Source organism: Haemaphysalis longicornis, unplaced genomic scaffold (genome assembly GCF_048455015.1).
Source record: "Haemaphysalis longicornis isolate Haplotype H1 unplaced genomic scaffold, Haemaphysalis longicornis Haplotype H1 scaffold_2, whole genome shotgun sequence".
In the NCBI taxonomy this organism is placed as follows: Eukaryota; Metazoa; Arthropoda; class Arachnida; order Ixodida; family Ixodidae; genus Haemaphysalis; species Haemaphysalis longicornis.
Window position 1 is genome coordinate 152464493 of NW_027526295.1, and position 15836 is coordinate 152480328.

Consider the following 15836-nt stretch of genomic DNA (forward strand, 5'->3'; position numbering starts at 1 on the left):
GCTTCGACCAGAAAGATACGAGCGTTAATGCGCGGTGTTTACGGCATTTTTCCTCCAAGGTCAGAGCGCTTCGAACCCGAAAATTCGTCTGCGCGACGGCGAGATGTCGAGCTCGGCCAGGCGGTTGTTTCGTACGCATTGGCGCACAGGCTTGCGTGTTCGTTCGGAACTTCAACCGTTTACTCCACCGTTCTTTGTCATAAAAAGAATGTGCAGTATGTTTCACGGGCATTTAGCTCGCTATGCAAACTGTAAGCCCTGCCTAACATGCGTTTGCTTTTGCCGGCCTCCGCCAATCGCAGAGCTTAGCCCATGTGACGGCATAGGTTCTGTTGCGGGAAATGAGCTGGTGGGTCGCATGACCATTCCCGTTTTTCCTAATTATGTAGCTTATTTGAGCGAAGTTTGCGTTATAAGTGGTGTCGTTATGGTTCTAACGAGGCAATCTTTCGAATGAACCAAACTTGTGTTTTCTCTTCATGGCTCCTTTAAACCCGCCGTTTGTTGGCTGCCTATGTCCCGCGTGGCTACATCAGCATGCTGTTCAAATGGGCCTTATTTCATTAGGCGCGAGACAAGCTTTGGAGAGAGCATTTTGTTTATATGCGCAGTTACGAGTCAAGGGATGCCTCGGGGAGCTAGGGTCAGAAAGGACGTATGGAAGGTATAAAGTGATTGATTTTTTTCTCTTAGCCCCCTGCAAACCGTAAGAACCGACAAAGGTTCGACCAAAGCTTCTGGCCGTAAAACAAGGGGGGGGATCGCGTGGGTAATCCCTTTTCAGAGAAAGTGCTATGAACACAAAATGCGAGAACATAATGGCGGCGCATACACACGCGCAGAAACTGTCCCTCAGTCCCTGCAAATTCATTTTATCTCCCCGGTTCAAGCATGAATTTAAAAGGGTGCCATCTTGAAGCTCTGGATAATATTCCATTAAAACCATCAGGACTGTGCAACAACAACAAAAAATGACTTGTCCATTCATGTGTCGCATCCCACAAAGATTACTTTTGAAGGGGATAACCTCGATATTAAAAAAAAAAAAGGAAACTGTTCCAAGTCGGCCCCTGGCTCTTCGGTGACCAAACGAGCTCAACCCGCACGCAAGAAGCTGGCCAGTCACTCTGTCACGTCGCGGCCCGTCGACGGGCACAGGGCTCGGTCACAATAGCCTCTACATTAAATACACCCTCTACGTTCTGGAAAGCCCCCCGCTGATGGCAACAATGGAAAGACTCCACCTACACAGTAGTCCCCCGCAGCGCTGAAAACTGGCATTTCTTCTAAGCGACCGATTTCGCCTTACAGGGCAAATACCCCGCCTTCACACGCACAGATGAGAGAGAGAGAGAGAGAGAGAGAGAGAGAGAGAGAGAGAGAGAGAGAGAGAGAGAGAGAGTAGTACAAAATCCGCTTATGCCTTCTTGTTCTGTCAGACTTTGTGTGTCACCACCAATGAAACAATGAGAGAGAAAGATTGCGTAATCCTGCGAAACAAAAGGAGAGATTACACCAAAGCGCTTTGCAATACCCTCACGAAATAATGATTAAAAAATACAAGCAAGGCTGGCGCCTGCGTATCCGGCCGGCAGGCAAAAAAATAAAAAAAAAAAAAAGAAAACGAGGAGACCGCGACCTTGTCCCATGGCAGTGACGCGTACGTCTCGCCTTCACCGCCACCGTGGCGTTCACGTTAGAAGGGAACGCTTTCGAGAGCGAGTTCCGAGAAGGCCGGAGATGACGGGCCGAGTGGGAGAAGCAGACAGCGGGTCGTCGTAGTCGCGCCATATGCGTCCTCGTCCTCCTCCATCGGGGGATGAGGAGGAGTCGCGTATCAATCGAGCGTCACATCTCTCGGCCGCGAGAGGGGAGAGGAGGGCTTCGCAGAGACGCGCAGTCTGCTTCGCCTCGTCAAGGACGACGCGGTGACCATTGTTGTCGCTGCGCGCCTCTACAGCGGCGGCTGCGCGGCAGGACGGAACCCTAGTGCCGTAGAGCTGCGCGAGAGGCATAACGTCCGTTCTACAATCCTCGATTTCCCCTCTGATTGCTCTTCAATGGTTGTTGCCTGCAGGCGCACCATCAACGTTGTACGTCGATCTCAAATCGATTCGAGCTAATCTCCAGCATAAATTATCAAAGGCAATACATCTACCGTGAAGTCATGTACATATCTTGTATTACGTCAGAACATTACGAAGCCGTAACAGGAAGGTTGCAGCTTGGCAGGGCTGTAAGACGAAGAGCGGCTCGCAAATGCGCCTCGATTACCCTTTTCTGGCATCACGTACAGCTTTTTCTGGCATCCCCGTACCAAGCGGGTAAGACTACTTTGCACTACGGTCAGTTTTGCATCAGATATTGTGTTGGGATTCTACAAGTACGCGCAGCAAGAAAACGCGCGGCGGGCTTTCCCGCAGCTCAGCGAGGTGCTGTGGAGAAGCTCCGAGACCGTTCTACTCAAGTTCGCGGCGTTGTGTACACAATCCAGTGTAAATCTGTGTAATTGCAATCGGGTGACGGTCAACTCCATAACCCTTTCTTATACGACGAGCATTGGTAAAGCATTTGGGGCTGCAGCGCTTCCCCTTTACAGTTAGCAAATAGCCCTGAAAAAACGTTTTGGGAACAGTCATAAAACTGCATTATCTACAGAAATCTAAGCAAAATGGGAACTCCATATTCTCCTTGAAAATCAACACGCTTTCCAACCGCGTTTATTTTGACTGCATTTTATTAGCGAAAAAGAGACGCGGACGAATAAGAAGCACACAGGACACTAGCGAGTGTTCTGTGTACTTCTTCTTCATCCGCGTCTCTTTTTCGCTAGTAAAATGCAGTCAGATAACAAACTAACCCAACTTTCTGCCTTATTTGATTACTGCATTGCATTCTGGCCTCCGACATCTAATGAGCGGATTCGGGCGCAGACAAAGCAGACTGGGACCTACGCCGCGCGTAGCCAACGGTGCGGCTCCACGAATACAGGAATTACGGCCTCGGCGGCTGCGTTTCGACTCCATTAAAACAAGAGCACTGGCGCAGCACTGCGAATTACCCGTCAGTGTACTCCCCACACGCCGAACAAACGGCAGGGGTGAGGCGCGCCGCTCACTTCGGTAATACGAGACCAGGCGAAAGTAGGGCGCAGATTGCGCCTGATCGTCGAAGTTAGCCGCCCCACTAACCACACGCAGGCCGAACGGCAGCGTAAGGATGGCACGGCACCCGTTTCAACGCACCGCTCGCTTTCGCTTGCGATGTGTGCACTGAAACCGCTGCGACGGCGTCGCCGGGCACAAGTAATAGTATTAAAGAGGTATCACAGAGGAATCGGGCGGACGAAACACCCCCTGGCCGACTTTCTTCGGACTTGGGCGTAGCCAAAAAGGGGGGGACAAGAACACACCTTCTAGAACAAATGCTGGAAAGCGCTTGGGCGCCTACCGCCTTTACAGAAACCAGTAAAACGGCTGGTAGCTCTTAGCCACACCGAGGCTTTTTTCAGTAGTTGCTTAGGTCCGGTGAAGGTCTGTCAAGTTGTTACATTCAACTTAGCGCGCGAGTTTATTTTTACCCGTGCGATGCACAAAATAAGACACATATATGAGCTATCACAGCGGCGTTTTCCCATCACACATTCAGGACTTGTTAATTAGATACTTAAATAAAGCAACATCGCTTAAAACATGCCAACACAACGCTGCATGAAATGCCCTTACCGAAACACAACTCCCTTTCACTCCTTTTGCGTGCACACGGGTGTCGCGTGCCTTTAAATTTTTGGCGCGAACGTCAAAAGAGATGGACTTTTTTTGAGGATTATATTCTGTATACCTTGCAGATGTTATGTATATTTGGTATAAGTAAACTATTTCTCTATTCTTAATACCAACAAAAAATTTGAAAGAAATAAAGAAAAAAGTTTCCTGCATGAGGATGGAGCTGTTAAGGGCCCCCCGTTTCAACGCAAACCATAAGAAAGGTCGGCCAAATTTTTAACACAAACATAAAAAATGCGGGCCAATTATTGTACCCACGACAAAATTCCCCAGAAAGATATAAATGCAACAGCAGCTGCCCAAAACTTGTGACATTTACCTTCGGCAGTTCCAAGCTGGATAATATTACGGCCCTCTGCTGTTCCGCTTTAGAGAACAATTAACCTCCGCATCCACGACGAAACTTCCCGGCGATTGATATTTCCATCGACCGCTAAACCCCTCCTCCTCCTCCTCCTCCTCCCCCCCCCCCCCCTTACCAATACCTGAATCCTCCTTTTGACGTTTGTTAATTATCAACAGGTTTCCAACTCCTGAGGCCCGAGTCATTTTTCGTGGTGCGCGAATTTCCGTTAAAACCGCACCTGTCCAACTGCGCAAAGGGCGACCCGTGAGAAGATGAATTCATTGCCCGTTCTATCCGCGAGACGGCTTCATTCTCTTTTTTTTTTTCCGACTCCACCCCCAACCCGCCTTCGTTCTGTCCTTTCGTGACGTGAGACGAGCTATTTCATATAGTCCAGCAGGAGATTCTTCGAGGGACCGAAGGGCATGCCCGTCTCATCGCCGTTTCGAGGACACAGAATAATCTCGTAAAATGACGTCTTAAAATAACGGGCGGGGTGGTAAAAAGGTTCCACTTGAAGTCGATCGCGAGAGAGAAAGAAGCAAATTGAGCTAAGCTATACTCATAACACGTGTATTGTAAATTTTTTCGGTGCTTTACGCGCGCGCACACGCACGCACAGCCTTTTTTTTTTCGTTTCGAATACAGTCAAACCTCGATATATCGAACACGGGTATATCGAATTATTGCCTATATCGAACACTTTCTATATTACGCGGGAAATAACATGCATTTTTAATTTTTTATTTCGAACTGGGACGGACATGAAATGGGTATATCGAACTCCGTCACCCCAGACTGCCCAGGCCGCTCGCGCTCTGTTGACAGGCGGCGGGCTATCCCGCAGTACCCTCGAGGATAGCGGTGGCGCGATGGGCGTTCCCGACTGCTGCGCATCGGTTGCACCGAAGCTGAATTAGACGGTGCAAAAGAAGAATGCGAGCTTGAAGAAACCTGGGCCAGCTGGAGCGCTTTGTTGGGGCTGAGCCACGAAGCATGTGCATTGATGACTTAGTTGGCGGTGACGACAGCACCGGTACGACGGCAGAGTTGACGGGTGTCGAGATCCTAGCGGAGGTTACTACTGAGCGCACAAACGAAGGCGCTGCTGAGGTTGTACCCGCAAGCGCTGATAGTGCTCCGCTCCCGACTTCGACCGAGGCTTCAGCGGTTGTGGCCCTACCGCACCGCTACTGCAGCGCTATAAAAGGCTCCAGCATGTCGCTTGCGGAACGTTTGGACTACGTTGAGGAAGTCGAGTATAACACGCCAAGCTACCCTGTGGCAGTACTTTAAGCCAAAAGAATAAATACTTTGAAGCACCAAGTGAGTATTTACTGCACAATTCGTTCATTTATTGATTTGCACCAGTTTATGACGCGTTTTCTACGTGATTATATATATCGAATTCTGGTTATATCGAACTATTTCGCGGGCACCGCGCTGTTCGATATATCGAGGTTTCACTAGAGGGAGTAGCTCTCGACGTAAAGGCAGGCGACCGTACGTAGCTTCCTCGCCAACCTTTCACGACCATAAAGGGGTTGGCAGTCTGAACCTCTGCCACAGACCTTGATCCTACTTAATAATTACACACATTAGGCGCTAAACGGGTATGACCGCGTACTCGTTCCACGTCAGGGTTCCGTCTCGGGAGGCAGGCGCCGCCCACTCACCCGAGGAAGCCGGGCGCCGTGCTGGGGCAGTCATCCACGGGCAGTCTGGCGCTTCCTCCGTGAGCAGCAGCGGCCGCAGCTCACCACCGCGCCTGCGCACAGAGAGGGAGGCGGGAAGAGTTACTACAAGGTACACGCACATTTAGGCAGAAAGCACACGCAGACGGAGAAAAAAAAAGACAAGGTGGTGAAGTATACTTGAAAAAAGTTCACGGAACCCTCGACACTTTTTATTAAAGCTTCTGAATGCGAAAGCGTAAAAAGTCCAATCCGCTTTTCTTTCACCTCCCCGCGTTATCGAAGCTCTTCGTCCCGTTGTCGCTTAATACTTTAGCTTTGCGATCCGGTCGTTGCGCCTCAACGCTTTCGAATGGCTTCGATCTGTCTCCCACGCGTTGCGCCGCTACTCGTTCCCGCCGCCGAGTACCGGGAGAGTTTACGACGGGAGAGTTACTTCAGGTGCATGCTATGGAACGCCTCGCGCGATGGAACGCTTCGAAGACACTTGGTCTACGAACCGTTACGCTGCTAGAGGCGTCGACACCGCCTTTCTCGCTCAATAAGCCATCTAGTGCTTTGGCAGTAAACCCCAATCACAATAGCTCTGATACGTAACGAACGCCCTTCAACTGCATACTAACTGGTTACAACAGCGCGCTGACTTGCAAATGAACCAGTTGACAGAATGAAATGTTAGCAGCGACTTTCCCGCCATAATGCGAGAGGGTGCTGGCACTCCATGTTAGCTTTACAGGCGGGTGATAATTTGCCAGCCATGAATCTATAGTGTAGTCCCTTTCTGCTTCGAATCCCATTTAGCGTTCTGGGATTTAGATTTTGTAAGGGCGCAACTACAACTAGAGCTAAACGGGAGCACAAAATAAGCGGCTGCGAGTGCGAGACCAGCTGGGGATCTCCAGTGAGCGCAGAAATCTCATACACCCTACAGACGGGCGTTTCCTGTTGTTCACCTACATACCTTCACTAGAGGAAAAAGAGTGGCCGAGACCAGAACCTGAGAGCTCGCGCTCGACAGGAAAAGGCCCTTGTGGGACTCCCAAATTACTGCCCTCGCGAACACCAAGACAAACTTTTGTTGGCGCCGTGCCGCGCTTCATTCCGGCGTGCCATTTTGCCTAAACTTCAATTGCATCCATCGTGACATTAGCGAAACGGGAGGGAAAGAGCACGGAATGTGAGAGGGGAGAGAGGAGAGGGTGTCACGTGGCAGGGACGCCGACACTCGCAGCGAAGCTAGCAGATACGCGTCCAGTTTATTTATTTTTTTTATTTCAAAAGCTAAAATACAATATGGACAGGCCATAGTATGCAATGCGTTCAAGACACCAGTAAGTTCTTCCGTAGCTAACGCTTCAGCGCCAAGTGATACCTCTGTCAAACGTGACTATTTAAATGCAGTTCCACAGAGTGTACTGGGTGCGGGAGCAGCTAAACGGCAAACGCGAATGGCCCTTTGCAATGAACGCACTTTAGATGAGGGCGTTCCAGAAACACACTTTACCGGGGCCGGGTCGCTGAGTGAGTAATCTCGTGATTAGGGGTACGAAAATCGGGAAAAATAACATAAAAACATAAAACAGCGAGCGTTTAGATGACAAGAAGTAATGTTACAAGTTAATGATTGATATGTTATTGAAATATATTTAAAAAAAAGAGAGAAACGGCGATGAAAAACAAGAAAATAACGTCGCTCGATGATGATGATGATGATTAGCGGCTTCCCCTTTGTAACGGGGTGGCGTTGCACAGCGGCCTTAGTAGCAATGCCACTGTACAATCGCCTCGCCAAAAATACAAACAAAATAAATAAAAAATAATATCAAAATAAAAATAAAATACTTCTACGAAATTTTTGTGCTAGTCTGACTTGTTTGTCCGCATGTCTTCCCAGATTGTTCTCTGCTCTTTTCCCACCAACATTCTAACCTTCTTTTACTAACCTCTACTGCTGTCCAATTCACTTTTCCGCTCTCAACGACGTGCCAGCGCCGCCTGGCGGTGTTTTGCTTCATGGCAGCCGTTCTTTGAGGCGTTTTCGTGGGTGGTTTCGTGTGGCCCTGTGGTTGTGTTCCCGCTTCAGCCTTGTCTGTTATATTCCACGCTTTTAGATAATTTCCTCCAAGTTATAATGCTGCTGCGATTCGATGCGCAGAGAATAACAGTAAAGCTATCAGCGCCGGTGTTCAGTCGCCGCCTGGACTAAGTGTTTTTTTGTGGACTCGCGCGAGGCGCCGATTTAGATTTCGAACAATTAGCAAACACAACGTAATGTTTACATTGTTGCTCACGTGATAAATAGAGGAAACGCCAATTCATCTTGCATAACGAATTCCATCGTCACCGACATCATGGCCAAGGGCACTTTGTGTCGTCGTTTAGCTGAGCGCACCAAAAGTTCGGGAAGCCCGAGTGCACTCAGGCACGTTTGACAGTGGTATGAGCCTTCAGCAAAACTGGTAACCCGGAAGAACTACCACGCATAATCAGTTCGTCTGTGCGATACACTCGTTAAACGTACGTTCATTCAGATGATGATGGGCCTCACTGCACACGTCACGCGCGAGCACCCCGCGTAAACCCGCCGCCGCGTAAACGTACCCAAACTGACACGGTTCCTGGTCGGCAACACAAAGCTCGTGCCGGGAAGAGACAACCGCCACGCACGCTCATTAATAATCAAACAGCGCTCCTCGCCCCCCTGTACGCCCCGTTTCTCCGCGCAGCGCCGGGCAAAGTTCGCGGCCGCCAAAGACAGCGCGCGTCAGGCGCGGCGGGACGTCGTTTGAATAGCCGCGCGTCGGCGGAACGCAAACGCGCCAGATCCAGGCCATGTAAACGCGTCGCCGCAGGAATAGGGCCGCGACAGGAACCTGACGTCAGACGCCGACGGACGGGGGCAGTAGCATGCTCGGCTAAAAGGTATGCGGGGGGCTGAAGCATACGTATACGACCGCGTAGGCTCCCAGTGCGATACATGCAAACGCGCGCGCGAATTCACCCCCCCCCCCCACCCTCTCCCCCTCACAGCCCTGCACGAAAAGACCTTCATCTTCTTCCCGCTAGTGCAACGGATGTCTTGAAAGGTCCGCGTTTTCTACGAGTGCATACCGCACTGAGAGTATAAATAAAGTCGGTCCCGTTTACTGCATTTCCCGCGTGTTGCGTTGTGAGAGCTCTGTCCCAGTGCAACTACACTGGACTTAAAACAGACTGGGATACTAAGTTTTTTGGGATTACACATTTCTCTCTTGCAGTTCCGTGAGAACCCGTTCAGCGATGTTTTAGTGTATGCCTCTGCACTCTGAAGGTGCCCTTCAATGCAAGAAAGTTCACAGCGCCCCCCCCCCCCCCCGCCCCCTCTACACTTGATTTCATATTCATAGTTATAAAAAAAGTACCTCCTTAACCTATCAACAAAACAGTTATTCTCGAAACAAAGTACCTTAGGATGAAGTTAAATAAGGTTTTCGAAAGATAAGCACCTACGATATGAAAAAGCAAGATATACTGACATTTCCGAGCAAAGCAGCGACGCAGAAGCCTATCAGCACCACTTGCCTCAATAAAGGATCTTCCGCAAAACAAATCAAACAAATGCTACAAAAAAAAAAAAACAGGAAAGTTTTCCATTTCGGTTTACGCGGAAGATTGTAGATCAAGGAAGGGATTGGGACAAACAAACAACGCATCCTGCCTTTCGAGGGCCCCGCTTTACTCGCAAAGAGAAGATCAACAGGGAGTGGGAACGAATTCGCTAGAGTCGTTGTTTCGGAAGCAGGAACACGCATCTAGATACGGCAAGCGGGCTCGAGGAGCGCGGCAGTGAAACCGACTTCCCGACGAACGATAAGGAACGGGCGACAAATCCCCCGATCGCCTCATCGCTCTTCGCACGTGGGAGCGCCTTCTTCCGACAGACGCTTAGTCGCCGAGGCAATCACGACGACTGCGCGCTGATCGAGGCGCTTCTTTATCTGCTCGTCGATAAAAGGAGGGAAGGAGAAGTACACGGGGGAGCGTGACGAGGAAGGAAGTCTTGATTGGGTCGCCGGAGCGCAGGCTGGATGTTTTCCCCATTCTCGGGGAGATTAATGAATGGAAGGGGGAGACCGACCTTCGGGGAAAAAAAAAAGAGGGCTTCCACGGATCGGACTTGCGGAAATGCCACGGCACCTTTGCAATGGGGCTACACAGAGAGTGGACGCGGCCGATTTCAGGGTCTTCGCCCAATTAATGAACTGGGCAGCAGCGGCCCACAAGGAGAATTGGGCGTCAACCGCGGTGGCTTGTGCCTGCGACGGTCGCCACGTGCGCAAAGCCGGCTTGTATAGGGACGAAGGGGATGAAAGGGAGCGCGACCAACGGGGCTTCCCGTTGCCATGGAGACGCGCCGCCATTCAGGCTGATCTCGTTTGAGCAAACCGAATAGCGTCGTCTCCGGACCGATGCGAGTGGTCTGCCGATCCGTCGTCGCGCTAGCAAGGACGGTGACAGAAAGGAGCTGTTGCTAGCCGGTGCCGAGAAACGCCGTACTTGCGCTGAGAGTTAGCTCTCTCTACCTAACGCCATCATTTTTTTCCTAGCAAATGCGATATTACGGCTGGTTCCCATTCATACCCCTGCAGTAACGGCTATAACGCTGTAAGTGCCGCGTATTGCAGCTAGGCTACAACGCGCATCGACGAAGCGCGCTACTTGATTAATTTTAAATTCCCCACGCTTCATTCCATCGGGAGCAGCCGCGGGGCATTCGAGGCAAGAGTCGCCGACAGCCACAACAGCGAAACGATTTCGCGCGTGACGACGAACCACATCTTCTAACCGTCGGTTGAGCTTCCTCGAAGTAAAACGTACAACTGCACGCCTAAATTCGGCTTCACCTCTGAACACAAATGCATTGCTAGGAACAACTTTTTTCTGCGGCAATATAAGCCGTCTTATCTAAAATACGGAGGCCCTGGAACCTCGCTTTTTTTTTCGTGAATTTTTTCGTACGCTGAAAAGACGCCGACGAGTAAATTACGGTGCGAGACCCTGGGTTTCTAGCCATATACTATAACAATAATAATAATAAAAAAAGAACAAGGGACGAAACACGAGTTCATGTAAGTAGTGTACACCGGCAGTTTAACTTGTTCTACAACAGATAAACCCAAGCCTGCAGGTCCGGGGAAGGGATACCCGTGTGGAGAGCGAGGGGACGAGCGAGAAGGCAGCAACTGCAGGGGCGAAGTCGAACAAAGCCGGGTACGTGTCCGGGCAACCCGAGACAGCAACGCGACGCTGCTGCCGCCGCCTCCGCAATCGCACCCACGAGAAAGAAGGGCTGCTTGCGGAGGTCCCACATCACCGGCTGCTGCTGCGGTGGCGGAGGAGCGGGCGATCGAGAAACAGGGCACGGAGACCGGCGAGGCGCGCTTTTTCCGTCCGGGCCAGACAGAACGGCGCAGAAATCGAAGTCGCCGACGACTGCGGGATATCACAACAAAGGAGTCTGCATCGGACTACGCGACAGCGAAGGAGAATGCAGTCACGCCAGCGACCACGCGACAGACGAACGACCGGTGAAAGGAGGCGGCGGATGAGAGTGCCGTGTGCGAGCACTCGTCTTTATTTAGTGGTGCAGAACTACGAACGCTGCTACCGATAGCTTAGACATTTGCCCCTCTATCAAATTATCACAACCCATAGGGGGAAAAAGGCAACTATGCAGACTTCAACAAGGTTCATTTCATTTACCCCACACTGTTCAGCTACGAATGCAAACAACACGGTACGGGAGTGTAAGAGCGACGAGGGACTACCACAGTTCCTGGCACAGCTAGAGCGGAACAGTGGGAGGCCCTGCTCACCAGCGCAGCCCCGCAGAACAAGCGTGGCACGGTGAACCGGGCTATTCACTCTGCTGCAGGATATGGCATCTACGAGGGAGCCACTCACCCGAGACCTACCCCTTGAGACAATCACAGTGTGATCATTCACCACTCCCTTACCCCACTTGAACTCAATAAACCTTTATACTACTACTACTATTATTACTACTACTACTACTACTACTACTACTACTACTACTACTACTACTACTACTACTACTACTACTACTACTACTACCGGTAGTACAAACAATAGGCAACTATCTCTGACCACTCGTAAATGGTCGATAGTACACTACAACACTCGGAGTAATGCTACTGGCCATCGACAGCTGTCAAACTATCAGCCACCGACTGTCGCAAGATTATTGGCATAGTATTATTGAGGTTGGATGAACAAAGGTCATCAATGTTGGTTCTTCTAGGCTGCCAAAAACGTCGAGGAACCTCCCACGAAACCTCGCCTCAAAATAACACCAAAAATCCGCATAATTAGTACTCCTAAACCAAAGAGCAGGTAAAGAGAATCGATCACCACATATTATCTAAACTTACACTGATGGATCTTCGATCACCTTTTCTGGTAGATTGCCCAAACTTATTGGACGGCATCTGGATTACTCCCGAGCTCTCAAAATGGGTGTAGTGCGAGCAATAAGATGAAAACCCTATCCCACCGATGCACGTAAACTGTGCCTCCCCGAAACAGGAACGTTACCCTGAGCACTACGCTAATTAATGCCACCGAAAGTCATTTATTTCATTTCTGAAGACACGACAGGTGGGAAAATGTTTGGGCGTGATGATTCATCCCCACGCGGAAAACAGCGCAGTAACAACAACGGTTGAGACGAGGACCGGAGAAGCGCTCGTCAGGTCCTCGCCTCGTCCTTAGTCGTTACTGCACTACGTTTTCCGTGTGAAGGCGCACATCTACAAGCATCAGAAGGCGAATGCATTTCAGTGAAACAATTTATTTTTAAAAAGTCAATACTTTCTCTTCACCAGCTCATGCACATGAATTCCGCAATTTCAATTTTATTATCGCGAGTTTAATTAAGAATTAATATTTGAGACTTTTCCAATCCATCACTGTACTTCTTCGCTAAGACTAAGCTATAATTTCAACCAAGCGTAGAGGATGAGGAGGGAGGAGGGGGAGGGGGTAGATTCTGCTGCTGCGACTATCCTATCCGTTCCTCAGGTGAAGCCAGCATGTCACGTATAGATGTCGCAGCTCACGAGTGCCGTAGTGCTGGCCATGCCCCAAGACGGCGTCCACAATTGTCCACAATTCTATCGGCATACGACTAACAGAAAACTATCGATAATTTTGTGCTGTATACATGCAAACGGGCTGAACGACTCCTGAAACATGTAGCAACACAAGTAGATGAGTACCACATCTTAGGAAATGAGACAGATGTATTCGCTATTCACAATCAAGTTCTTGTGGCTTATATCTGACTATGTATTTATTTTTACGATATCGGATTGATTAGGCGAGTTGTCGACACCATCAACCGCCCCAACATCTAGGCTTGATGCGCGAACATCTGCTGCCAACAGGGCCAGATACGGTTCCCGCACCCGGCTGCTCGGTTTCATATACCCTCAACGGATGACCCTGAGGGCGGTCGCGAGTACGTCGGACGTCACACAACTGAGAGCTAACCGAATTCTTGAAACCATGTGGCCCAGGGCAGATCATATCAATGCAACATCAAGCGAGAAGTGTCCGCTTCATCTACGTACCCGAAAATTTCGCTTAAGCACGTCCCTCTCAATGAGAAGGCTGATCGATTAGAAACCCGTCCGAGCGCCGCGAAGACATGCTCGAGTTGGCTGGCTGGATGATCGCGGCACGAAGCAGGTGCCTTGTTCACCCACGGCCCCGGCCGGTGCGATGGCCCCGTGTTGCGTGCCAGCCGTGCCCAGGGCGCGGACGGGGTATTCTGGGAGCCGTTGCTCAGCGCCCGAACACGGGAACTCCACCTTCTGCTGGCCGCCGCATTGCGCGTTTCGCGAACGGCCGATTCGCATTCGCCGCTACAAGCGCGCGAGGGAGCCGCTCCCCGGCCGCGAAACGCGGGTTTAAAAAACAGAGGGAAGCCCAAGAAGGGTCGGCCCAAGAACCAGGAACGGAAAGAAAAGCGGGAAACAAGCGCCAACCTCGCCACGTGAAGTAACAACGTGTTGTGATAGGACTGTATAGCAGTGCGCATCACTAGCTGACCCACGCCCATGGCCTCACGATGGAAGGGCTGCACGCACAAGCACGCTTCAGCGACAGCCAAGATGGGTGCAGTTCTTGCCGGGCACCAGTATATTATTAGCGCGAGAGCCCTAGATGTGACGTTCTTGAAAAGGCCGCAATTCCGATGCACCCGAAGCCTCCTGAGCACGAAAATACAATCCTAGCCAAGAGGAGGAGGCCCGTCTCCGTTGTCTGGCCATGCACAGAGCGGCTCGCCTGGCGCCAAGGGAGACTCGTTAAAGCTAAGCTAGGCTTCCCTGCGTTTTTCCTGCTGGCGAGCAAAATCAGTGTCTCACGGCAAAGCCAACTTTATCGAGAATGCAAAAAAAAAAAAACGGCTCTAACTCTCGTTTTATCAAAACTTTAAAAGAAAATTATATGACAGCTGGCCGCCAAGAGGATTCTATTATGGATTCTATTAATTGTCACTACTGCCTAGTTTCCTACAAACGAGTCAGCACCTTTGCTCAAAATTTTGTGCCACCTCAGTGTTGTCAGCTACGCAGCTACCACGGCCACCCACTTTCACAGAATGTAGCTGTTCGCGGTGCTTCCTATCCCCCTGTTCCTTCTTCTCTCTCTTGTTCTCTCCGCCTTCTTCCGCCTCGTTCGGCTGTCTCTCAACGCCGCCGGCGAACGCGTGACCTCGACCTCCCCCGCACTACCACCGCATGCACCGATAGAAGGGCTTTCGCATAATTATGACCTCCCCTTCATCCACCCGTAAGCGGGACTTCCTCATTGGAGATATGCGCTTCTTCGCGATCTTTCCCAACTACCATCTGAATCAGACCATTTAAAGGGACCCTGCAACACTTTTTTCAACTTTTTTCTACATTCTAAATGCTTGCAGAACGTAGTCAACCAAGACATCCAGTACTTAGATTAGGAGGTCGCAAAGTACCCCAGTCAAAAATTACTGCTCTGTGCCCATCTTGGAAACTTTCTCGAAATATTTTAATCTCTTTCCCGGTCTTGGCGTACTTCGACCGCCAGAATGACGTCATCATAGCGGTGTAGCGGCTGTTGACTGGCTTTCCTTCAGTTTCAGCAAAGAATGCATTCGATAGTCACGTTAAAAATAAAGCCACAAAAGCAAAGCAGAAACGGAAGTCACATCTGTTACGGCGAGCAAATCACGCATTACCGCTCCGTGCTGGCGATAACTACAGCTTTCGCAGTGCTTCCAGACGCTTAGGAAAGAGTGAAAGAAGTGCTGCAGAGTCCCTTTACACATGCTAAATTTTCCACCATAGAAATCAATCATGTAGTCAGGGTGGGAACCTCTCGGAAGTGTCGCTCGCGAGGCCACGCGCCCAGTCACCGAACGAAATGGTTTTGAGCTCGGGCCTTGAATGAAACCGCGAGGGAGAAGTTCGCGGCGGTAGAGACGTGAAGGCTGCGCAAGAGAGCGGTGATGCACGCGCCCTGCGTCAAATCACGACGCTCGGTTGGCCAAGTTCCGCGGCAGCGGCTAAAAATCGGCGCCACCCACGCACCAGCCGGAGCTGCAAGCCGAAGGAAGCCGCGCTGTGTTGGCTCAACGCAGAGAGAAGGCGGCACCGTCGCGACATGGACGGAGTGAACCTCAATTAGCGTGAAAATCGATTAGCTTCGAGCAGTAACCACGTGCACAGGCCGGCATCTGCATTCCCGCAATCTACTGGGCCACTACGTCATTTTGTATGGATTTGATCGCCCGCACGCCAGGCACAGTTTAGACCTACTGTACTAAAACCTGTAATTCAGTGGTGAAAAAGGAAACATCGCTCACGTAAAGGAACGCTTCTAACCGGATTCACTGCCGGAAGCTTTTGAAGGGGCCATGGAAACAAAACATGGCATTATTAGAATGTTAGAAAGCTTTCAAATTCGCTA

General features: G+C 50.5%; 1 protein-coding gene across 3 annotated transcripts in view; it reads right to left on the minus strand.

Moving 5' to 3' along the window:
* Window positions 1-15836, minus strand: part of Ptpmeg (protein tyrosine phosphatase Meg) — a 329222-nt gene that overhangs the window by 233492 nt on the left and 79894 nt on the right. For all 3 annotated transcript variants that reach the window (XM_077698431.1, XM_077698433.1, XM_077698432.1), the window contains one exon: window positions 5808-5899. The gene's annotated coding sequence lies outside the window, so the exon portion shown is untranslated. The remainder of the gene's footprint in view (window positions 1-5807; window positions 5900-15836) is intronic.